Raw genomic sequence first — 26732 nt, 5'->3', positions numbered from 1 at the left:
AAATCTCATCAATCTACTTTTACCCTTTTTAATTTTTATGTTTAAAAACCTCAGCATGCCCGGTTTTGTCCGAAGCTGTTCACATTCCATGCTTTCCTTTTTCAAGTTTATATCACGCAGGTCCCACACTTTGAACCTTAGAATACCTGGCTAACAACGGTGTAGAGACTCAGTCAAGGCACAGCATTAAGGCTGGCCTCGCTCAGCCTGTCACAGAGCTGGGTCTCCAGCTGCCGGGATGTCCCTGGCAGGGGGCGGACAGGTGGGAGTGTCACACCTGGGCAGACTTCTGCCTCTCAGGACAAGGGTTTTCAGCAAGTGACTGTTTTATTATTGACCTTCTTTCAACTCTTCGCTCTACTCTTTCTTGTTAAAAGGTCAGTGTGCTGTGTCACTAGATTAACAGGATAAAGTTAAATGAGTAGGATTTGTCTGAACGTACTTCAAGTTCACATCAATGCACATTTATAGAAAACAGGAGCCCTCGGCCGTGAAACAGCATCGTTTTCAAGTAACACTTTCAGTTCCTGCCCTTGTGCCAGGCAGGCTGCGGAGAGATCTGATGAGCACAACCAAGGGTCAAGGGTCAACCTGTTAATCAAAATAATTGCTAAACTACTGTTTTGACCATCTTTCCAGGTAATGTCTAGGGTTTTCCACAGCTTGATTGGGACCTCAAACCAGTACCTTTGCCCTTACTATAAAAATATTTAAAATCCCTAATTGTAGCCTTTGTGTATAAGTTTCCTTTAGTATTGATTCAATATAAACAAGTAAAATGCATTTGCTCTGTTCCACTTAAATCAAAGCCATAATGTACTTATAACTGACACACTAAAACCCATAAAATATTACAGTACAACGATCTTATAACAGAACTTAATCTGGCATAGGTTATCTATTTAGTAACTTAAACTACCTTAAGCATATACTTTCTTCATAGAATAAAGTGTCAACAATTCTCATTAAAATGGCTTGAAATGCATAATCAAGAATTATTACATGGCAAGAATTAAAAACAAGTTTGAGGGCATATGAATTTACATTTACAAACTATGGCTCAATGAAATTTTCAAAATAATAGCAAAGAAAATAATCCTAAAGATAGTCGATTCTTAGGTAAAACAAGCACACCATAGGAACCCAGATAAGTACCAGGAAATCTCAGTGTACTATGGACCCAGAAGCTTGGACTTAGACTTTGGCTCCAAGACCACACTCATTGCTTATGACTCAATGGGTCACCCCAACTGCCTTCCTTCTTGTAGATACACAATCAGAGATACCCATTACCATTGCATGACCATGTGTAACAATTTCTTCAGAAGCAGTAAAAGGGGAGGCAGCTGTAGCACAAGGAAGTCTGACTGATTTCCTTACTCCTCCTCCAGAGAAGGGGGTTCAGTTAGCAGGGCCCACGCTGCAGGTTGTAATGTGGGAGCCATTTTTGGCTCTGCAATGCATTGAGTTCCATGGTCTAGTTTATCTTAAGATCTTCTAAATTCTTTCCTTGGTAGCTCAGTTGGTTATCCACCTGACAGACCTTGCTAATTCTGCTCTGCATTCTAGAATACTTGAACACCACATGCAGATCATGCAGAAAACCCAAACTTAATATTTTCAACAGGCCACACTCCTCAAGAACAGAGTCAGAAACTTGCTACCAAGTCAATCCCGAAATCATTAGCTCCTTTTGTAACTGTCAGACATATCTTAGTATCTTCCAGCTCCCCCTCTAAGCTACACACACACACACACACACACACACACACACACACACCCACCCACCTCACACTCTTCAACTTGGAATGCTTTCCCCGCCCCGATCTCATTCTGGTTCAAAATCCACAATTCCTCCAAAACCACGTTCCACGTACCATGATGCATGCAAACACTGTGACCATACACATTACAGTCATAAAGCCACAAAAGCAGCAGAAGTTGTTGACATCTTGGGAAAAGGACCAGAAAACACACACGTGCGTGCACACGCCCCCTTAAGTCTTACACAACAGCCTTCTCTGGATGCCACAACCTCTCCAAAATCCACTTATTTTTCTGAATTCTGAGAATGCAAATCGGACCATACCACGGTCTTTCTTTCATTGTTTTTTGTATATTAATTTGCTCCTCTTGTCCACCGAATAACACCATAAAAACAACAGAATAAATAAGCTCACATCTTCTTTGATATGAAGGGAATTTAAAACAGTGCACGGGGCCTGATATTATAGCTCTCTCATGCACCTCTCCCCCAATGCACTTTGATGACTCCCACTACCTCAGGGCAGAAACAAAATCACTTTAAATAAAATAAAAGCCTTAATGATTCTGATCCCTACCTCCTGCCCAGCTTACTTTCCTCCCACATGGAGTCTCCTCCCTCCCAAATTCTATGATAAACCACCCCCAAGACACCATGCATCGCTGCTCTGTCTTTCCGCCTATGCGCCTTCCCCTGTCTGAACCCTCAAATCAATTCTTTGCCCTTGGTTTTTGCAGACTAGCGTTCAGACCTGCCTGCATTTCAGAAGTTTAGAAGCAACATCCTCTAGTCCCAATGGCGGGCCTCCTGGGATATGCTGTGCCTATACCACCCCTGAACCCTGTGATTACCTGCTCTATCCATGACCTGTCAGTCTCTGATGCTAGTGTGCAGTATTCTTTGGCCAGAATCACCTTTTTTTAAAAAAAATGTATTGATTAGAGAGAGAAAGAGAGAGAAACATCGATTTGTTGTTCCACTTATTTTACGTGTTCATTAGATGATTCTTGAATGTGCCCAACCAGGGATCGAACCTGCATCCTTGGCACATCAGGATGATGCTCTAACCCACTGAGCCATGCCCAGCCAAGGCTGGGACTGCATCTTTTGCCGTAGTTCTACCATAGCTTACTCAGTACCTGATACCAGCAGCACAACATGCTTCATGTTGACTGCTCCAAGGTACTCCTCCATCTTTACTTTGTTCTTTTAATATAGACTCTAATTTCCCATGAAACCTAAAGCATTAATCAACTGAGAACCAAGTTTTTCCATCATGGGGATGAGAAAAAACCTTCCCAGGGAGCAAAGGAAAACAGAGAAAACACTCATTTCTATGGCAGGAAAAAAAAAAACCTGAGAAGACTAGCAAAACCATTAAATTTCCAACTAAAACCATGTCATTCATATCCTGTGATAGGAACCATCACTTTAGGCTGAACATAACTTGGTTAGATGTAAGGGAAAAGGTGCTTTGAAAGGGAAATAGGCCTTAAAACCTGGACTAAAGAATTTAGGCTTTGTCTTAAAAGACCAGGATCAAAGAGCATAGCGCCCAAAAAGGCTAAGAAGGTGACACAGGTAAATGGAGTGATCCCTGCACCTCGTCGCGGTGTCGGGAAGCCACAAGGACACGCAAGGGCTGTAATGAGCAGGACAACGTGGTCATTCCTCGGGTCCGCATCACTGTGGCCATGTCAGAGGGGGAGCTCAGAATCACCAGACATTCTTACTTTAAAAAAAGAAAAGCCAGAATATTCCATTATCACAGATAATTGCCCCCATTTCAAATATTAATGGCTCAATCTATTTTTGAAATACTTTTGTGAGAAAAAAAAAAAGCCACTCCTGTGAAGTGGATTCATTCAGCAGGCCACATATTGGTAACCTCTGGCAACTGAAAACCAGTGAAGGCTTTGCAATCAGATCTGTATCTTATGAAGCTAAAGGTAGTAGCAAAATGAAAGAAACAAAGTTCATTAGACTATGAGCTCCCAAGAATGTTTGGTTGTAGGAAGGAAGGAAGGAAAGGAAAGGAAAGGAAAGGAAAGGAAAAGGAAAAGGAAAAGGAAAAGGAAAAGGAAAAGGAAAAGGAAAAGGAAAAGGAAAAGGAAAAGGAAAGGAAAGGAAAGAAAGGAAAGGAAAGGAAGGAAGGAAGGAAGAAAGGGAGGAAGGAGGAAAGAAAGGGAGGGAGGGAGGGAGGAAGGGAGGGAGGGAAAGAGAGAATCTAAGGGCAAAGAACTAAGTCAGTAAGATTATTCAGTGGTTTAGATAAAAGTTTCAGAGGGCCTGAACCAAGGATGGGGTAGTATCCATTTGGGTTTACAGATATTTTGTAGTTTCTAATTTAGTTCACAGTTATTAAGATGTTGATGAATGACATAAGAAATGTCAATGAAAAGGGATTAGAAGCTAATGAATTTGATCCCAACTATGCAATTAACTACTTGTACAATCTTGGATCACTTAACAGTGTCTTTCAATCTCAACTGAAAGATTAAAGGAATTCCAGGAAACCACCTCTGAAAAGCTGATGCCCTGCCGTTCCAGGCTGACGTCTCCTGATCTACGTCCATCCCCTTTAACAGCCTCTCCATTGCGTGATCAGATGAAGTTGAAGAAGAGGCAAAACTCGTCTACGGCGATAAGAAGAAGAGCAGTGCTTGCCCATGTGAAGGGAGATGACAAGGGAAAGTGGCCTGAGAGCATGACCTTGGGTATGAAGGACACAACTTGACTGAGGAGAGTGACTTGAATGGTCCATATGTCAAAGCTGTGTTGAACTGGACACTCACTATGGATCTATGCCTTTTATTATAGGTAAGTTATAAACCAGTTAAAGAAATATTTGGGGGGAAATTGTCACACCTTTAATCCACTGGTTCTCAGGTCTGCCTGTGCACTAGAATCACCGCCAGAGACTTGGAAAAACATTGTTACGTAGGTCCAAATCCAGAAATTCTGACTTAGTTCACATTTATTTTTAATTTTTTTCTCATCAATTTATTTATGTGGTCCCATTTGTTTACTTTTAATATTATTTGGTATTAGTTTCAGGTGTACAGTATACTGACTAGACAATCATATACTTTACAAAGCGCCTGCCCCCTGATGCTTCCAGTACCTGCCTGGCACCATACAGAGTCATCACGATGTTATTGACTATATTCCCTATACTGTACTTTACGTGTTGAGGAAAAAATCCTAGAAACAAATCATACATTTTAATTCAACAGTTTACCTATCACACCTTACATGATTTGTACTCATGGTCATCTCTCTCTTTTCTTTCCACTCTTTCCATATTTATTACTTCTCAAAGGCTGCCAGCCAAGGACAGTCGCCAACACCGTATAATCCAAGTTAAGCCTGTCGGCTGGCTGGACGAGGAAGAGTGCATGCTGGGAGGACCAAAGGGTGTCTCTCAAGGTAAAATACTTCTAGGGTTTCAGGGCTGCTGGAGGTGACAGGACAGCCTCAGCAGGGACGGGTGAGAATTTGTGGATGAACACGCTCGTTGGCACAGCCCTCGCTTCAACACGTCTAATGCGGACTTTCTGCCGGGTCACTCCCCGTGCGGTCTTACCTCGAAACATAAACGAGCTGTTCCTGTCCAAGGAGTTTGTGCGTAGATTGCCTGTGATAGCGTTTTGGTTGGTTAGACGTATTCTGCAAGTCACAGTGTGGTCTGCATTGTCCACTGTGGCTTCTGATTCAATTCCCAGCCCCCGCCCCGGCCCCCTGCCCCCCACCGCTTAGCCTGGCTGCAAGCAGATGTTTTTCCCTCTATCGCATTAAACTAATAAAACCCGAACATTGGCCAGAGCTCCCCATCAGAATGAATTTCCAGAGGAACGGAACATAAGAACACCGGCAAGGAGATGTCAAATGGGCGTCACGTCCCTGCAAGACCCTGCCTGGCCTCCTTGGGTTAGCTGCCACTTTCCAGGAAGCACATGTCACCTACATTTTAAAGACTTGAGTAACTTGCAAAAGGGTTTATTTTCATGGCTCGGTTCAAATCATCGTTTCTGCCCTGAGGTGAGTGGAATTTTCTGTTATAGCCATGTCACGGCTAGTCTTTCTTACTGTGAATATTAAATTAGCAATATGGGAAAGTCATTAATATCCTAGCAACAAATCATTCAGGCGAGGAAAGTTTGGGGCTTTCTGGTGAAAATTTTCCTTGGAGATTCACACTGTCTTTAGGGTATTATGTTCCCTTTGCCTCATCAGTCAGAGGAAGGCAAATGTCACCTTGTATGACTCCCGCTATGACAGCAGCATCTTCTGTAGACACTCGCCTTCTGCAAATGTCCCTCACTCTGTGTTTGTTTTGCCATTAATAAGCTCACCCTTGGGGACCCAAAAGATGCAGTACTGAAGGAGAATAAGAACTAAACATGGGAAAAGAGCAGGCCTATGCAAGCCCTCAATGCAGGGAAGGTTCCCATAGAGCCATCACGCCTGCAAAGTCCGACGGCCAAACCCTGCGTTCTCACCAAATCAGAGACATTTTAAGTTGTATTCGATGGTTTCAAAATATAATCAATCTTTTCCCCCCCCTACACTTCCTTTCATGATGTATAGCTATATCAAATCATCAGGTTGTACACTTTAAATATCTTATAACCTTATTTGTCAATTATACCTCAATAAAGATGAGGAAAAAACAAAGTAAATCATCTTAATAGTAAAGCCATAGTCATTGATAGATCTCTCCTTATAAGACCTGAAAGAGGAAATGAATGTGGAGTAAGGTAATTTTTTTTTACTCATTTGGGAGATTAACAAACACACTGCTTTGGAAATCCCCTAGGAGCCTATGTGCTGTATTGCGATTTTAGAATGCTTCTCTCACCAAAACCCTTGACAGGGCAATTACTGCATCTGTTGTTTCTCTCTTCTGACAGAAGCAATTGTGTGCTCCTTCCTTTTTAGCTCCGAAACACAGGACGAAGAGGAGGAAGAGGAGGAGGCGGAGGCAGGAATGATGGATTGCTTGTTGCAGTGTGCCTGAAAAATGGACACTTGCGAGGATTAACAGTAGAGTGATCTTAGCATCATTACGCTCTACAGTTTTCCGAGACTCCGAGAAATCGCCCTCAGAAATCCAAATGGCAGAGACAAGTTTTCAATGGGACGGCACATTTGGGATGTGGCGCTTGACAGCTACGCTCCCTCTGGGTCAAACAAGACAACTGGCAAATTATTCAACCATAGGATAGTCATAAGAAAACACATTCTGTAGTGGAAACGACAGAATTTCCAAAAAATACAGTACGCACTTCTCTAATAGTGAATGTGAGGGCTGTTTTGCAGAAATAGGAGCACCAAGGGCATGCAAGGCTCAGGCCTAGGCGCCTAACCGGCTCGGCCCCGGAACAGCGGCACTGCGCGCCGCAGGGCCTGAGGCCTTTCTCGTTTTTGGTATGACAGGGGCACGGCCCCTCAGTAAGGCGGGTAGGTGCCTGTTTCCTCCTTTTGGAGTATACATCTGCGCCAAATAGGGGGGCACGTAGGAGACCAAAAGAGGGACAAAAGGATCGTGATAAAGGCCAGAGAGGCAGAGCAAGGAGCCCCCGCGGCCTTTCATCGCTTCCTTCTTTAGTCCCCTGTGGAGGGCAGCCTTTTTGCAATATTTCTCGCTGTATTTTATTGCGATGTTATAATTCACATGAGACACCATTCACCCAGTGGGAGCCTGCGATTCAGCGGTTTTGAGCCCCACCGATTTTTGATGCCATGTCTGGCAGAGAATGAGTCGGGAGAAGCTTGACTCATGCAGGACGTCTGGGACATGGAGCAGATCTCTTTAAACTGGGTTGAGTTTTTCTTTTAAAACCGCATTGAAAGAAAAGAAGAGGTACATTTTGAACGGAGTACTGAACCCCACCGAGTCCCCTGACCCTGTGTTGAAGAATCCTGAGAGCGACTGATCATTAAATTGCCTGCTCCTGATGATCGAGCCACACCCAGCTACGCGACTTACTTGTCAAGATTAAGGCCTGGCTTGTCCAGCCGCTTTAAGACTCTTGCCTCATGGTGCTCACCCAACCAAGCCTGTCAGGTCGTAGACTCTGAGTTGGTCCTCGCAAGAGCTCCTCATCTAGACCTGCCTTGGACTCACTGGGCCCAAACCCAGCACTTCCATAAACATCTCCCTTTAACTCTCCCTTCCCAGACACTGCTCTGGGCAGGCGTGATTGTCTCCCCTACAACGCCACTAATGAACTCAGTTTTGCCTCGTCAACAGTTTCTTTTTCGCTTTAAGGAAATTGCCAGTGTGTTGTTAAGAAACCCAACAAACATTTCTTGAGTCACACAGCTGGTGACTTTTGGGGACTATGTTATTCTCAAGTACGTAAAAGAGCACAATTCTGGAATCGGTGAAAATCTGAGGTAGCACTTCGATATGAAAACAGAAAAAAAAAAAAGAATCTCTCTTATGCACAGAATTCTCAGATTTATTTTGGCTCTCTGTGAAACTGAAAGAATATCTTCATAATTTTGTATGCTTATTTTTTTTATAAAATTACATTGTGCGTTACCAATATCTACTGCAACTGTTACAGATGTCTAAGTCAGTCACCTCACGGCATAAAAATAAGTTTAAATGACTAACTACAGAGTTTTTATCTTTAAGGAGTTTTGCAAATCCTTAATATTTTCTGCTTATAAAATTGTGATGTTAACTGTCTTGTCTCTTCTAAGTTATTAATAATAAATCAAAAAAAGAGAGAATCGCTCCCTGTTTGGAGCAGCAGCTGTTGGGGGCTGCCCCCCGCTTCTAAATGCAGATTTCTCAGGCATCTTGGTAGAAATTCAGTTTACAAACAAAGCAAAACAGAACACTGCTCTATAAGGTGCACGATTTAGCCCTGTTCTTTTCTCCCCCACCATGTTGGCTCTCCCATAGCTAATATGTGTGTGTGTGTGTGTGTGTGTGTGTATTCATGTTTCTCCTGTAGTTTTGTGTCTCTGGGTAATCGTGAATGAATATTTAACCATTGTACCAGCATTCACAGCCTAGCGAAGTTGAATTCTATTGAACTGGCAGATTGCTTTTTAATTTTCTGCTTGGATGGGTTGTTTTTTGTCCTGTGGTTTCTAAAATGTTTTATGAGTCTTGATGGAGTGGCTAAAATGCTTGCAAATTGTGCCAACCTCTGCCAACACTGACTAACCCTCGCACGTTCTCCAGAAACCCATGCACCAGCCAGCTCCGGTGATGCAGGAAACATACACAGACGTGAAAAAGAACCTCCACAAGGCTTGCAAAATACCTCTTCTGCACAAAGGATAAATGCATATGTTGATCATTATTCTGTGCAGATTTTATACGAGCTTTCTCTTTCTGCAGTTGAGGGAAATCTTTATGACTTTTAGAGATGTTAAGTATTCAACATGAGACAGGTTGAATATCACCATTCCTTAAAAGCAGCCGGCGATCTGTGAATTATAGTGTGACTTCGAAGTGGGCTACACTTGTGAATACAGATGTGCTCATGATCCCATGTTAATTGTTCTGAATTGTGTAGTCATCTCCCTTCAAATGACAATGGCCTGGTACCTGCGTTATCTCCTGCCATTTGTGCAACTGAACGGACACCTGGAATAACTTACATTTTCTATATCTCAGAATAGAGTTTAAAAATAATGCTTAAAATCACTGAAATAGCCCATCATGATGAAATATTGTTATTATCATTTTTGTGTATTTTTAAGTCTATTTCACCTATTGTTTTTCCCATCTCAGTGACCAGCAACTCTTTTTCTACTTGCTTAGGCCAAAAGCCTTGATTTCTCTCTCAGTCTTGGATGTGATGATCATATGATGATTTCCAATTATTTTCTACCTTGTCGGTCAGATAGATACCAGAGGGACATCCCAATAGATGGGATGTGTGTCCCCATTCCGGTGACTACGGACCTGACAATATCACTTGGGGCAATGGGATGTACACATATGCGATTTATACCTCTTCTCCAAAAAGTTTCGAGAAGAATGGCTGATTTAAAGACGACGGCAAGTTCCCACAGCCTAGATTCTGGAATTCATGGACAACATAAGGAAGAGTCCAGCGGGGCCCGGCGGACCCACAGGTGAGCAGAACCACAGCTGCCTGAGTGTAACCTGCGCAAGAAATCAATGCTTGTTGTTGTAAACTGCTGAATTGGGGGGGGGGGGGGGGATTTGATGCTGTCTGTAATTGCAACTAATTAGAGTTGACAAATGCAGCCCCTATCCGAGACGCTGTCCACTCCCATTATCTCGACCCCCCACGCATTTCCAACAGGAGACCACGGCTCTTCGCCGCTGCTGCTGCGACGGAGGCTGGGCCACCGAGCTTCCCGCGGTTGCTGCTAGAGCCTGGCAGTGGGCCTGCCTGTCTCCTCCCTTCTCATTTGACTCACCCTCTATTTTCAACATGGTGTCAGAGTAATCCTTGTAAAATGTAGGACAGATTGTGTCATTCCTGAGCATAAATCCCTTCAATGGCTTCCCACATCACTGAGACGCTGAGATGGCATCCAACATACTAAGAATGACTCCGGTGGCAGCGCGCACACACACAACGCCTACCCTCTGCCTGCCCTCGCTGGCATCTTCTCCTGCAAATCCCCCCATGCGCACTCGACCCGAGCCATCTGGTCTCCCTGCAGCACCTCAAACCCAGCATGGGCCTGCCTCAGCGTTGGCATTGACGGGTCGCTGTGCCTGAACTGTTCTCTGTCCCAGGGGACAATAAGGCTTAGCTCTTCATACCCTGCGTCCTTTACTTAAATATCATCTACTGAGTGACATCTTCCCATACCACCCAGTTTAAAAGGGCAGAGGCTCCTCGCTCCCAGCAGGTCCCCGCCCCCTTCCTTTGGCTGTTGCTTTACCCCTCACGCCATCTAACAGAATAAACTGTATTGACTTATTTTTATGTTGTCTACTTCTCCTAAATAGTAAGCTTCATGCTAGTAAGGATTTTTCAAAAGATTTTATTTATTCATCTTTAGACAGAGGGGAAGGGAGGGAGGGAAACATCAATGTGCAGTTGCCTCTCATGCGCCCCCTGCTGGGGACCTGGCGTGAGACCCAGGCATGTGCCTGAGCTGTGCATCGGGCCAGCAGCCTCTTGGCTTGCAGGCTGGTGCCCAATCCACTGAGCCACACCAGCCAAGGTGGGATATTTTTTTTAAGTTTTATTTGTTGCTGAACTTTATAACCTTGACAAGAAATTTGCAAGTACATAAATTTGTTGGATGGATGAAGAAAGGAATTACGTTTTTAGGAGCAAGGTCAAGTATTGTACTGTTTTAGCACTTCTTGCTGTGCTTTCTCTGAGATAACTTTTTTTCACTTATTCTCAAAATACGTATATATTTTTAATTTATCAGTATAATAATGGATAGAAATTCTGTTGGGTTTATCTTCTAAATACCTTTTATTCATCTAAATAGAACATATCCATGTGGCTGAGAGGATACAGATATTGTCCTGTACATTTCAGAATCTAACGAAATCTTTGTCCTGTCAAAACTTGCTACTGTGTCACCGTAGACATGCCAAGCACTATCCATTTTTAATTTTCCCAGTCCCCAAAATATTAATGTCTTTCCAGCTTATATAAATTTCACTCTTGAGAAACACCTAATTTCATATTTGGACTTAAGTTAATGACTAATTTCAAGTGTACTTATTGGATTAAAATATTATGCTATTCAAGTAGTTACAAATGCAGATTTTTCGAAAGTTGATAACAATGATTTCTCTCACCTGCTTACTGGTCTATTGGAGAACTTTATTATCACGTGTGGCAGAGTTTTACAGTAACAGCCTCTAATAAATCATGCCTCCCCGTGTCCTTGTCCCTTTGCAGTGTGACTAGGGATGTCTTGGGGTACTTGATAGCATGGCAACAGGAAACTGATAGAAGCGCAGGATTTTTTTCTGTTGTAAATGAACCTGTTCGTCTTCTGTAAAGCTACAAAGGGTTCACTGTTAGGAATGATGAAGGGCTCAGGAAGGAGGCTGGGAAAGCCGGGCTGGCCGTGAGCGCCCTACACCAGGCAGGGCGGTTTTGCTCCTCCCTCCCGTATCTTGGCGCCCGCTTCTCTGTCCCCTTTCCTGCTTAACCTTCCTCCGAGGACCATTGAAACTGCAAAGCAAGGAGTGTTCAAAGGCCTCCCTGACTCTTCTTCCTTTGGACCAAAATATTTAAACCTCAAACTGAAGTCCCAAGTTGGAATGGATACTCTGACTTCATAATACCCATATTGAATCTTACACAGTCGATTTCTACACCTAGTTTCTATCTTATGGGAACATACGTTGTGGGTGGTCACTGCCTCCACCTAGCAAACAATTACTGACAGATTTCAGTGACTATTATATAATTCTGAGTGCAGTTCACTAGCCTTTGATCGATGTGGTTCAAAATCAAAATCTTTCATCAGGTGCCCAGACTCCAAGTTGGACTAGGATTCGTACCTATCTGTTCTTCTCTCTCTATTATAGGGTGAATAAAAATGGGGGAAAGAAGTGTGATCATTCAATGCCTGCATATGGTGGCAGCGTGTTAATTATTTCACTGATGTTCCTGATGAAGGAGGTGTCTTTTATTTGTTTCCTCATTTGACCTTAATTTTTATCATAGCTTTTTCATGGCTACAATTAAATTCCACCATAAACAAACACCCCATCCATCTCTACTGAATAACCTCAAAAACAGGGAACACAATCATGTGAGATGAATTTTTTAAAATATCTTATTTATTTTTAGGCAGAGGGAAAAGGAGGGAGAAAGGGGGAGAGAAATATCAGTATGTGGCTGCCTCTCATGTGCCCCATACTGAGGACCTGGCCCACAACCCAGGCATGTGTCCTAACTGGGACTCGAACTGGCAAACCTTTGGTTCACAGGCCAGTGCTCACTCCACTGAGTAATGCCAGCCAGGGTTAAATGTGCTCTTAAAGGATTTAGGTGTCATGCTTCTCAGAGTGGCCTACCATGGCCCGATATCCAGAAACACTTGTGAGCAAGGGCCATAATACTATTTTCCTTTTTCATTAAAAGAGAATTTTTATACAAAGTAAGTGAATAGAAAAGATGGAAGTCACATACCTAAGTATCTGTGTGGGAGAGATTATTGCCTACTTCAAATTTTAGAATTTGTACAAGATGTTTCACATATATTATCTTTCAAAATCTTTATGCCTAATGATTAAGTGTTATTATTTTTTTTAATTTAAGTGCTATGGATGAAAAAATGAAATTCTGGTCACCTAAGACCACCCAGATAGTTAATTGCTCAGTTTGGATTTGACCTACGTCTTGAGTGTAGGTCAGGCATTACAGAGAGAGGGCATTCACTTTGTAGGATGGAATGTAATAGAATTCTATTGGTAACGCCTACATTTTCTTATGTTAAGACTAGGCCTGACAGCAAGCTCATAATCACTGTAGATTGTTTACATATAGATTTCATCATATATGAATCTGGTTTTCCCGTGACAAACACATCTGCAGTCCAGAAAAGATTAGACGTGTGCTACTCTCATTTCCTTTTGATTACTGAGCACACAGTTTAGAGAAACCAAAATTTTCTATATATAGATCCTTTTATTTGGGCCAAACACATTTCTACCGCACTCTTTGACAAATTGCTGGCTGTGTACACAGTACATCTGCAATTGATAAATGTAGACGCTGTCATAAATAAAAGGCTCTTTACAGCACATCACGGTTATTTCTGTGTCAGCCAAGCCCACTTCCAGGACAGGTTTCCCAAAGTCTCAGAGAAACGCCCCCTTGATGTTTTCATTGCTGTCTTTGTTGGCTTGCATATTTTCCTTCCTTAAGCTACATTACAAAACAATCATCCAGAATACGAGGTTGGGTCCACAGGAAAAAAAATCCAGTTTGCTTTTATTCATAGGCTTGAATTCTGTTTTTCATCGTCTACCAGGAAGGCCTCCATCCCCTAAACTTTATCCTTTTCTTTCTTTTTAATTAAACTTGTTGGGGTGACATTGGTTACTAAAATTATGTAGATTTCCGATGCACCATTCTATAGCACATCATCTGTATATTGCATTCTGTGTGCCTCACCCAAAGTCAGATCTTCTCCCATCAGCATATATTTAATCCCCTTTACCCTCTATTAGCTCCCCACCCGCTTCCCTCGGGTAAGTCTGCTTTAGTACCAGGAACCCTTCAAAGGCAGCAAGACAGCCATTTGATCATCCTCTGAGAAAATGCAAATATTCTTTGCAGACATTGTGGATTTCTACATTCATAGTCATGAACATCTTATAAGTTAGTTTATGATATACCACTTAAAGTGACAGATGACTTAGGAGTAGAACTTCTTATTAGGCATGACTTTCCCGATAAGATAAGAATTTTGCATAGACTATTTTCTAATTAAATTTTTTTATTGTAGTTCAATTACACTTGTCCCCATTTTCCCCCCATTACTCTCCCTGGAGCTACCCCCCCACCTTCCACTTTCATCCTCCCCCTCCCTATTGTTCTCTTTGTCCATGGGTCCTTTATACATGTTCCTTGACTGGACCCTTTCCCTTCTTTCAACTATTTTTTAATTAAACTACATTCCTAACTCTTCTTTAATTCTGTTACCCTTTATGTTATTGCCAGCAATGTCTAGTACATTATCCGTGATTAATAGCTACTTGTTGAGAAAAAGAGCTGGCAATTTTCAGTTAAGAAAGGGTGTGCGGACAACGTACAGTGCTGTAATAAATCATAAATGCCTCACCGGGCGGGGCATGGTGGGTAGTCACACCCCAGGCCTGTAACATCTTTAGTGAATGGTTCTGAGCCAGCCCTGCCACGACCCTTTTGCATCTAGGCTAACACACTGTTGAAATGCAGTGGCAATACCCCCAGAAGGCATGCCCACCCCGGAAAGAGCACATCACCTTAACTGTCCTGTGATCCAATCTCTGCCTTGCTTTCTCCCACCTTCCTATGAACATCTTCCTTATGTTCCCTCCTTAATTTCAAATGCATTGAAAGAAGCAATAAAGTTGCCATTCTCCAGAGCTTGATTTAAGATTTTGTGTCCCAGCAATTGTCATCCGTTTGGCTCAAATGCACTCTCCTAAAAATTCTCCACAGGTCTGAACATTTCTTACGTCAACACATAAAGAGGGAAACCGGTACAGTGTACTGAATTGTTTTGTTTGCATATTGGGTGGCCCAGGGGGAAGAGCGAAGAGTTGGGAAACAAACAAACAAAAAGGGACATTGCACACAAATTTGCCCAACATAAAGTCAAGGAGTCAGCGTCCTGTCTCTTAGAATCCTTGCAGGGAGTGTGAGGTGGGGACAAGAGGGAGAGACATTGCACAGTTGAGCTGAGAGGACCATGAGGTGCTACGAGGATTACACTATGTTTTCAGGATAGACTCTGGAACAAGAATGAATATGATTGGTCATGAAACACAAATCTCATCTTATTTTCCAGCAAGTGGCCGTATCCACTGGACTGTGTGCTTTGCAATAAATTATTGCCCTACCAGGAACAATTGCTTTTTCTTTAAGACCGTAATTTTCCTTTCAGCAACACATGAAATGGACATTTTCAATAAGGTCGGGTATAAATTTGTTTAACAGTCCACAATGTTTGTATTTCCAGAGTTTCTCCTTTGATTCTGGGAGGAATATCAATAGAAAGAAGAGAGGAAAAAGATGAATTTCTCCCCTGTATGCATTCACCTTTCACTATTGACTATAGCAGCAGATTAAAATAAGACATGCTCCAACATGTATTACGGAGTTAAGTTTCCTTAATGAGAATTTTGATTATGAAAATCTATCCTGGGCACTGTTACCTTTAAATGATTCCATTTTACGCCAATGAAAATAAGACTTCAACAGTTCAATTTCAAGTGATCTAACCCCATTTAGGATGATTGCATATGTACTTCGATCACCCCATCAACAACATTAGCCTCTTCCCTAATATTATGCTTATACTCTCTGTTACCATGTAAAGAAGGGAATGCTAAAAGTTGCACTATGTGTACATCATTATTTCTTATATGGGATTCTGAGGAATAAACTTTCGTAACAAAATTCATCCTCGAAACAAGTGTAACCCAATCCTCAAATATGACAATCAGAAAATTAATGCGAAATCATCAATTTCCAAATTCACCTAACTTTTGTGGTCTACAGACCATGCTCATAAGTATCATCTGTGTACAGACGTATTCTAGATCTATGATATATACCCTCATGGTTCTCTTGCTTATTTTCTGTCTCATGAGGAAGAGACAGAACTCTGTCTCTTTGGCTTTCCTCCTCAGTCCCAGAAGACGGTAGAGGATCTGATGTATAACACTAATTCATTCACCAGTCCAACAATTCCAGAGAGGCCTTGGGCACAGCCTGCAGAAGACGCCAGAGCAACATCTGTGGACACGAGAAATGGCACCAAAGTACCAATCTACCTTTATCTACTAAGATCATGCCTAGTTCCATAAATAATACATAGAGATAGAAAACTAAAAAGAGAAAACGTGAAGAAACATTTTTACTCCCCTTCCCCATCATTTCATTACACTTGCTTAGCTTAAATGCCCATCTCTTTTTCTCTATTTGATACTTAAAAGCACTCGATGCTGGCACGCTCTCCCTCTTGGGAGCCCACCGTGCCTTTCCCTTCTCCCTCTTCTCCCCACAGGCACATAACCTTGTGCCTTTCTCTCTCCTGAGCTCCAAGGGCCCCTCTTTTGCTTCTGTAGCTTGTTTCCTGAGCCTGCGCAGCCCAGCTGGCTCACTTCTATACTACCTCTGCAATGTTCTAAATACACTTTCTTTAAAAAAAAAAAAAAAAGACTTGATGCTAAGCCACATCGCATTCAGCTTGGAAACCAATTTTTAACAGTTACGACAACGCTTGTCTTCACCAATAGTTTTCAAAAGCAAACAGTGTAACATGAAATTATGAAGTGGCAGTGTGACTAAATACATTTTTTAAAGGAACAAAGACAAAAAGCTTCCTTTCTTTCCTTGGAAATCAGTGATTTTCAGACTGCGTAGGTGAGAGCCAGGAGCCAGAAACTGTGTGCATTGGTAGCACAGGATTCACCAAAGCTAGGCCCCAACAATGCCATTTCACCAAACAACAACCTAATTCTAATCTCCTTACCGGTAACCCCCTTTCCCATTATTTTTTTCTCAGCTAAAACAATAACCAGGATCCCATGGCCTTGAGTACTGTTGACTCGGAAACAGCAGAGATTTTCAGTTGTCGCTCACTTGCTCTGCTTCCCCATGATAGCCTCCTGACTACAAGGCAAGCTGTCTTCTGTACGGAATCCAATGGCACAGCCTGTAACAGCAGGGTGTCCCGGCATCTTTCAAATGCTTACTCACAAGCCAGGGGATCCCTTGAAAAAGTGTCTCCTCAATAAAAAAACAATTTTTGTAGGAGAAAGGCAACACATTGTTTTAAGGACATTTTATTTCACATTACTTTCTGTAGTTGACTCTAAGGGGTGACGACTACAGAAGTTTTGCACCCTGTAATGTATCATACTCTCACATCTCCTGAAGAGGCCGTACGTCAAATAACGCAAGGTAAAATATAAAGTCCCCGGGGACACGCTGAGCCTTCTGCTGTCCTCTGAGGCATTGGAGGGGGACAGAAATGCCTAAAATAAGATGAGCGTGAGAGCGTTAGCATTTGATGTTGAATGATGTAAACTGTCATGGAAAAGAAGAAGAAGAAGAAGAAGAAGAAGAAGAAGAAGGAGAAGGAGAAGGAGAAGGAGAAGGAGAAGGAGGAAGGAGGAAGGAGGAAGGAGGAAGGAGGAAGGAGGAAGGAGGAAGGAGGAAGGAGGAAGGAGGAAGGAGGAAGAAGGAAGAAGAAGAAGAAGAAGAAGAAGAAGAAGAAGAAGAAGAAGAAGAAGAAGAAGAAGAAAAGGTCAGATACAACTGTGTTCTGTTGGAATCCGTCAAAATCTTTTTCAGGTCTAGGACAAGCCAGCAAGTCACGGTGAATGATGAAGACCCTTTGATTTGCTACCATGCAAATATCTCCTGTCACCCAGGGCACAGGCCTGTGAAAGAAAGAAATATGACCATTGTGATTTCTACCTTGAGACTCCTATGAATGAGGCAAGATGATCCCAGATATCTGTCATCCATTTATAAACTCTTCAATAAGACTTGAGCGGAGATAGATAGCGGATATTTGACCCGAGCTAAGGGAAAATGATGGGATTACAGATTCATAGCAACTTTTTAAGTACTCTGATTTTTCTTTATGGGCCTCACGTGGGCCATGGACTAACTCGGGCTATGTATCAGTAAAGCAACTGACAGACACACAATATTGTGAGCAGAATGGCAAAAAGTTTGGTAGAGTTTTAATGGGTTTAATAAGAGTGCCCAGAGACACTGATTGATGCCGGGTGTCCACGTGCAGTTTGGCACACTGGGAAGGTGTCACAGAAGTCTGCTTGCACTTTTTCTGATTAGATTTTTATTCAATGACTTGAATAAAGGTGAAGACTGAATAAGCAAAATAAAATTAAATAGGAAAAAATGAAAAGTACTGTTTTTAGATTAGAGAATTAACTATACAAATACGGAATCTGGCAGGCTGGGGCTTGATAATACCTCAAATGAAAACAAACAGTCTTGGGGATTAAGTTGAAAAAAATTTGTCTTATAATTTGATGGGGATGCTACTAAAGCTTTTATAATCTGAGGCTTCATCATCAGGCACTTACTATTTAGATCCAACACATACTATTACCACTTTGCCTTCCTCATACTCTATTTATATTATTCTATTTGGTTTTATTTTTAAGAAAGACTTTGATTTTTAAAATGGTCTACGTCCAAAATTCCAATGCCAAAAAGGAATTACAAACCTTATAGTAAGAAAATGGTTAAAAGAGGATGGAAATTTTATCATGGACGAGATATGATTGGGAGGTGGTGGTAGCAATTCATTTTATTTAAACACTTGAAAAGCTACCAGTGAGAAAGCGATATTCTCATGTAGTAATGGATAGTGGGGGATGGGGAGTAAGTATTATGAGAAGTTACATGTTGTCCCAGCAAAAATATGTTTTAAAAATTTATCATAAAGACGGAGTACTTCCCAGACATGGGAGGGGAAAAATGAATTTAATATAGATATGTACTTATGTTTAAAAATTTTAAGAGAGAATTATCAACTTTACTAGCACAAGTGATTAAAAATTGAGAACTGAATTGAAATTCCACTAATGCTGTATAAATATTTAGCCATATAAATTTTTTGCTAACCATTGTATTTAAAATAGTAAATTATTTTGCCCTGACCAGTGTGGCTCAGTTGGTTAGGCATCATCCCACAAAATGAAAGGTCACCAGTTCAACTCCCAGTCAGAGCACACACCTGGGTTGAGGGTTCGGTCCCCGGCTGGGGTATATATGAGAGGCAACCAATCGATCCTTCTCTCACATTAATGATTCTCTCACTCTTTCTATCTCCCTTCCCCTATCTCTACAAATAAATAAAATCTTTTAAAAAATAAAAATAAAATAGCTAATTATTTCGCAAGAAAACATTTCACTGGCCCTAAGTCAGTTTCTAACATTGTGGGCTAATTTTTTCCCCTGATATTGTAAATATTGATAATGCTTTCTGGAATTAAATTTCAAAGTTTTGTTTGTAGCCCGAAAATCCTCACTGCCTTGACCTCAAGATTGTAATATTTGTGTTCTTAGACTGGGCCGCTCAAAAATGTTATTATCTGAAACACAGAAGGTTTGTTTTCAACGGATGCTTCTGCTATTTCCTTTGAGGTTGTATAATGTAGTTACCATATACACTAGTCATAAGTATTAAATGATGACACCTGCTTTGGTAATGAAATTTAGAGCTTTGACACATTGCAGTTCACTATTTCTATTTGGAAATCTCAAGCCTGACTTGAAATAACTAAATTTTAATAAAATTTGATAGTTTTTGTCTCCAGTATGACAGAGTGTTTTATGAACAACAGGTGCTTCAATAATCTCTGGATAAGAATTCATAATCTCAGACAATATTGTTCAATATCTGTATGCTCACACATTGTTTTATGTCATTTGCTCAAGAAAAGAAATAGTGAAACATTAAATTTCACAATTTCATCTACTGCAAATATCTCATTCGATGACCCTTTGCTTTTAAGGAAGAATGTCAAACTTCGAAGTATGAGGAGAGGCTAACTCTTAAAATTCATCAGAAAAATATTGGGAAAATAAAGGGAGTGTAGTTGCTTTGTTTTACAATGTGCTCTATTAAAATGACTGTGAGAATTGCATTGATTTACTGTTTATTACTAAAAACAGTAAGAGTTGTCATTGTTTCTGTGTTTTACAATTACTGAGAATTACTTGTTACAGAATCCTTTGGTACCAAAAAAACAGCAGAGAGAGTTAAAGCCTTTGAATATGTTTTATAAAATTTTAATCTAATGTTTCTCTAATCAGCTCAAGATTTGAAAGCAGAGGATCAAAATTGAAATCTTAGATTTGCTATTTCCTATTTAATAAGTCTACTTTATCTTTCTAACTCTGAATTTCCTTACTTGGGAAATGGCAAGTGGTTAAAGGAATTAGATTAAATATTTGCTGCATCTAAATGTGACTAATACGCCATAAATGCCTGATAGTCGGCCTCTTGTCTATGGAAATATAGTAATTCCAGTTTTTAACACTGTGAGCAGGATATTTTTTTTATTACCCAATAATGCTTAGATTGTATTGGTACGTAATTCCCTTTTGTGACTCTCTCTCCTCTTCCAGCTTTCTTTTTTTTTAAAGAGAGATTTCAGTAGAATAAATGAAGAAGGAAAAATCATTCACAGTTAATTTTGGAAATTTCTGGCAGAAAATATAGGCTGAGTGAAATACATATTTTTATATATTTACTCTCTATATATTTATATACACAGACATATAAATATATATATATATTTAATACTTTTTTGCAAAACTCAAAGTTTATGCCATAAACCAGAAGCCAGCAAACCACCCCCTGCCGACCCCGTTAGGTCACCATGTGTTTTGTGAACAAAGTTCTGTGGGAGCGCAGCCGCGGGATTCACTTGTGTGTTGTGTATGGCGACTTTCATGATACAATGGTAGAGTTGAGGAGTTGTCAAAGAGGCTCTATATTTTGAAAAGCCTAAAATGTTTACTATTTGCTCCTTTACAGAAAACAGTTTGCCAGCCTTTGTCACAAACTGCAGCCCAGATAAGAAGTAATAATTGGGTAAGAGCCCGGCATGCTGTTTTTTTAATCTTTCATGCCAACTCCTCACTTTCTCCTAAAGCAAGGAGAGACGAGAGACCGTGAAAGTCAAGTTTTCTGGAAGATGGCTCAAATCCCTAGATATTTCCCTAGATATTGGGAAAATATTAGGAGAGAGCGTATTTGTGGCAGAGTCCCAGCGGGGACAGGAGAGGCCAGCAGTCTCCCAGAAGCTCCCATGGCAGCACCCTGTGTCCCGTGACTTCAGTGTGGGTAGAGGGAGCATATGGTGGCAGGACAGACGCATCTTGAAGTCACTCAGAGCCAGAGTGGCAAGAGAGAGCCGTTGGTGAGACACCAGTGGGAAGACACTAGCAACCCAGGAGACAGTCACGTGCAGTAATTCCATGACCCAAGGCAGACAGAACAGGGCGTGAAACCTCCAAGTTCAAACATTCCTGAAATCTCAGGACTGCCCATCAGGTGATATAGAGTAGTTCCTAAAAGCAAAATTCTTTGCTAGAGAAAAATTATAATGGAATGGCCGCAGGCATATTTCTTGCACTAATCCTCCAGTATATGTAATCAAAACATTTTTCTTTATTGTTATTGTGAATCCGGTGAAATGTGGGGGTTTGAGAGAGCAGCTAGCATTGCTCTAAATACACATTTTTAAATATACAGGGAGCTAGCAATGCAAGACAGACATTCAAGTAGATGGACATGTCAAGACGGATGCCTCCCGTGGATGTTCAGGAGAGAGAGGTCACCCTCGCTGAGGGAGCCCTGCGGCCTCGGAGCAGAAGGTACAGGAAGTGGACTGAGCTTCAGTCAAGCGAGGGGTCAGACACTGTCCAGCTGGGGCACAGCATGAGGCAAAGGAAAGAGGCGGGGCACGCAGATTATGGAAGTAAACCAAAGAGCAGGTAGGTACAGGCGGTTCCGTTAGAGCCACGGGGGTTTAAAACATTTCAAAGTTCATTAAAAACCATATTGTAAAGAAACCTGGACATTGTGTTCTATAAGCATTGAAGAGTCACAAAAGTTTTTTTCAGCTGTAGTATAGGGATCAAATAATTCGGTTACACTGAATAGAGACAAAAAAGGCAATAGTGTAAAAATAATAGAAAATAATAAAACTATTAGAACAGCCTTGGCATGAGGTAATGAGCAAATCGAAAGGCTACTCCTATCAATGACTGCGTTTTACTGACTGTTGTACTCTTGGCACTAGAACATGGCTTAGCAGGAAGAAGGCCCCGCTAGGTAGTTATTTCATGAGTCAGTGAGTGGTTGTGTGGCCAGAAGGGGTCATAGATAAGATGTGGCTTGAAAAGAAAAACATAAGTGATGGAATTTGGTTATTGACAGAATGTAGGGAGGAAGAAGAGGATTTCCAGACTTTCTGGCCAACCAAGATAGAAAAGTCTTATGTTCAAAAGGCGAACAGTTGTGTCATTTGTGATCTACAAAATAATTTCTGGTACCAATTTTATCACTGCATAGAAAAACTTTCTAATTTATAATCATTTCAATGCTCTAATGAATTGGAGAATCAACCCTCACCACTATTGTACAATTATTACTATTTTATAATACCTTGATTTCGTCAAAATGGACACCATCTACTAATTTTATCCATATGGAAAGATAAGCATAATAAAATAAACACATAGAGGTAAGAAAATGTCATTAGGAAGACAGTCTAGCATTCTCCAACCATGGAGGTAAGCAATGTCCATTTTTTTTAACTAATTTAGTAAGAAAATAGAGTAACACAATCTCTTCTTGGCAACGTCCAAAACAGAAGAATGCTACAAAACAGAAGAATGAAGCAAAAAATGTTATTGAAGCCTTTTCCAAATTCAACCAATAGTTGAGTGTTAACAGTGTTAGATTATAAGTTATTCGCTTTGTAATACACTGTACCTCTCCCATCAGTTATGAGAGGAACTGATGTAATTATAAGTACCAGAACTGACTCTGAGAAAAAAAGACCAGCTCCTACATCCTTTATGGAGGGAACCTAAGAAGAAACAACTGCACTACAAAAATAAGTTAGTTTTGCACATTGACAGAGAATCTAGCTTTGAAAGCAACCATGCTTCACTCACTACGACCGCCTGATTGCCTCGGGTGACTTTTATTCCTGCGGCTTCCTTGCTCAGATTCCATGCAGTGTAAGCCTTGCCAGTTGGAGTGTCTCCTTTTTGAAAGGCAAGTGGCTGATGTCAACTGCGCTTGCCCAGCATCACTTCGAAGATGCTATCGGGACGAAACACACCGCCAGCCTGCCAGTCACATGCCCAGAGACAGCCAGGACCCTGGAGACGTCCGTTGATTTCAATAACTGACCATTTGCTTTGCTTTCTCTCCCCATGCCGGGAACTCACCTTGTTCCAAATGGACCAGTAAAGAGTGAGCCTGCAAAACCCTTTGCTCGCACCCACCCTCGACCCCAATAAAAGCAGAACCCCAGGCCCACGCTTGTGCTCGCTCTCTCTTTCCCTCTACCAGCGACCTTGCTGCGTAGCCCCAGGTGTGCTGTGTAATTTCCAGGTTCTGTAAGTAATAAACTTTTATTTGTTCAGTTTCTTGACGGTTATTGCTGAAGGCATCCTGCAATCACAAAGGAAACCACAAGGGTGGTCCAACCACAACACAAGTTTTCCATAGGCTGAGACCAGTGCAAAACACCGCTATCAATCAGCCTTACCACCCATTTAGAGGAGGCTACGTTCATTCAGTTTAATTCAGCAGATGTTTGTTGGATACCTACTAATGTTGCACTTCTCCATGGTGAGGGATGTCATTTTTATCTTGAGAGGTATGTGTTTTAATTTTAAAAGTGCTGTTGTATTATCTTAAGATATATTGGTATACATAACAATGGTCGAATACTTTAGGAAAGATGAAAATCAATAGATTTTGCCCAAGTTGATAATATTATCGACAACTTAATTATTTAATTAGTTAGCTTAAGCCTTTTTTTCACCCCTCATTTGAGATCTCAAGCTACTGGAGAAATTGGAAATAAAAAAATTGTGCGAATTCTTGCATGTGTCTCTATGGCTAATTACTGGCTGGAGGGGTGGACATCCATTTTATAGGCTGAGAGGCTCTGAGAAAAAGAAGCGTGTATTAAATACACTTTATTCACGAATTCTGTAGGATTTTTATATAAACTTTAGTAGCTTCAAGATTTTTTTTCTCAATGAAATTTCCTGAATTCCTCAGAGAATCTGCAAAGGGAGCCAAAAATGTTAATGAAGATACATCTTTTTATAGGATACTTAATTGATGGGATAGCTTGGGTCCTGAATTTGCAAACCAAAGAACTGCTTCCATATGCACGAGTCAAAGGCCAGCTTTAGATTTTCAAGCATCCTTGGGGAAATTTTTCAGTGAATATCCCCTCCTCCCTCTGTTTATTTGATGCTTGGTTTTGATCACTTGTCTCTACTATATTTCTAGATTTCTCCTTCATTTCAATTCCCTTCTTAAAGTCAACATCAAAAGATGCGCCACAGCGAACTCAAATGGATTTTCAAAAAGCAAAGAACTCTGTAACCTCTTTCTGTATCACGTTGTGGAGAGTTGGCTGGATGTGGGGAATACCTCAGCCCAGAATACTGTTATGTTAAACAGACTTTCCTGTCTCCCTCTTAGATCCCCCAGTAATGCTGCTAAATATACTAGACCTATTTTAAAAAGTCCCACTTTGAAATGCAGAGCCGTAGATCAGTAGAGATGAAACTCTTTTGGAGACTCCCCAGTGCCCCTTCCCTCCCCCATCCGCCAGCTCTCAGGCACCTGACTTACGATTGAGCCAAGTGAAGCCTCACACAGTTAATGGTTTGAACGGGAGGTTGTATTTCTCGTACTAGGATGAGAGAGTCCTGTGGCCACTTTCTCCTCAGAACTGCAAGTTCCCAGAGTACTCCTTGTCAGCGCCAGGGATTAAGAATGCATCTAAGGTGCCTTGCATCATCATTAATTATCAATAACCCATATTGATTACGTCCCACTGTGTTTCAGAAACGATGCTGGGCACGTGGGACACAGTCCTCTCATTGAAGAACTTTGTGGTCTCATAGAAATGCCGATGTGTGTGTCCAAACAAGTGTAGAAACAGGGCTATAACCAATTCTGCCCGACGGAGGGAGGAAAACCCTACAGGTGATGCCCTGGTCCATTGAAAAATAACTTGCAATTGTGTGGGCAAGAGGTAAACACAGCATTCCACACAGAGGAAAGAGTATACTTTTGTTAACCAGTGTTACCCCAATAAATTCCATAAAAAAAGAAATAGCATACACCAAGGCGTAAAAACATTGTCGCGCGCTTTGGTATCCCCAACTAGATTGTGGATATAATCTACAAGGACTGTGGATGGGGTGCTGTACTAACTCAGTAAATACATGAGAATTGATAAAATCCTGGCCAGCAAGTGCGTTGCTCTCATTCATCCCATTAGAGTTCCATACCTCTAAGGTGCCCCTCCAAGGGTGTGGGGTAGGCAGATTCTCTTCATGCCTCCGTTCAGGACTGAAATGCTTGAATTTTCAGGAACACAAATACTTTTTTCTAACATTTTCCCCTCTCTCTCTCTCTCTCTCACACACACACACACACACAAAATAGTTTTATGTAAAAGTTAAACCATTACCTCAAACTAAGCATCTGCCAAGTGACTCAGGATGGAGTTTAACATTTTAATGAATATAATGAAAGTTAATACGAAGCATAAAAATAAACAGCCCATAGACATTTTACTGGATGCATAAGTTTTCATTTTAACTTGAGCTCTGAATTACGTAGCCAAAGTTTTGTGCCGGTTTATTTAAGTTATTCGCGCTCCCCTGAGTTTAAGTGTAAATGAAAGCCAAAGGGTGGCTTAGTTAGCAGATGGTCTCCGATTCTTGCAGGAATCTCCCCATCTCTTCACGCCTGCCCTATCCAAATCTGAAAATGAAAATCTACAAAACTGCAACAGGAAATCCTATAGCAATGTTTATGTGTATATATCATTTTATTTATATATATATATAAATAAAATGATATACAGAATGCCCTTTTTACACTATATTAATTCTTATTTTAAAATGTAAAATTGTACTGCGATATAACAGTAGAAAAAGCTAGGGTGACTAAAAGGTCATTCTTTTGTGCAGTAAGGGTTGTGCCTTGTTCCTTTTTAATGACTACTCACAGGGCACAAATGCCATAAAAGAAGGCAATTCACAGGTTAAGAACTTCATAGCAGATCTCAGGATATGCACTGATTACTTGGATTTTACATTTTGCCTTCCGGTATTTAAATAAGTTATGGTACATCCACTGCATGGGCTGTGACGTGCTGCTAAATATTTCCAAATCGTTTTGGCTTTCCTCCAAAACATCCTAAATCAGGTCAGTTCTCTCCACTTCCATGGCTGCTACCTTCTTCTCCTCTTGTTTCATGCTCTTATCGAACTAATTGGGAGCCTCAAGGCTTTTCTCTCCGCTTCCATTCTTACCCATCAACTGGTCCTTTCTCCACAAAGCTGCCCCAGTCAACTTTGAAAGAACAGATCACATTACATCACTCAACGGCTTAAATCTGTCCCCCCCCCCCCATCCTGGGCTTCCAATTCCTATCAGAATTAAGTCCAAGTCTGCGCCGGGCTTAGCCTCTGGTCCCCCTCCCTGTCCCCTCCAC

This window comes from Pteronotus mesoamericanus, unplaced genomic scaffold (assembly GCF_021234165.1).
Source record: "Pteronotus mesoamericanus isolate MK-2021 breed Mesoamerican mustached bat unplaced genomic scaffold, CSHL_Meso_final scaffold_85, whole genome shotgun sequence".
NCBI classification, from domain to species: domain Eukaryota; kingdom Metazoa; phylum Chordata; class Mammalia; order Chiroptera; family Mormoopidae; genus Pteronotus; species Pteronotus mesoamericanus.
This window is presented reverse-complemented; position numbering follows the sequence as displayed.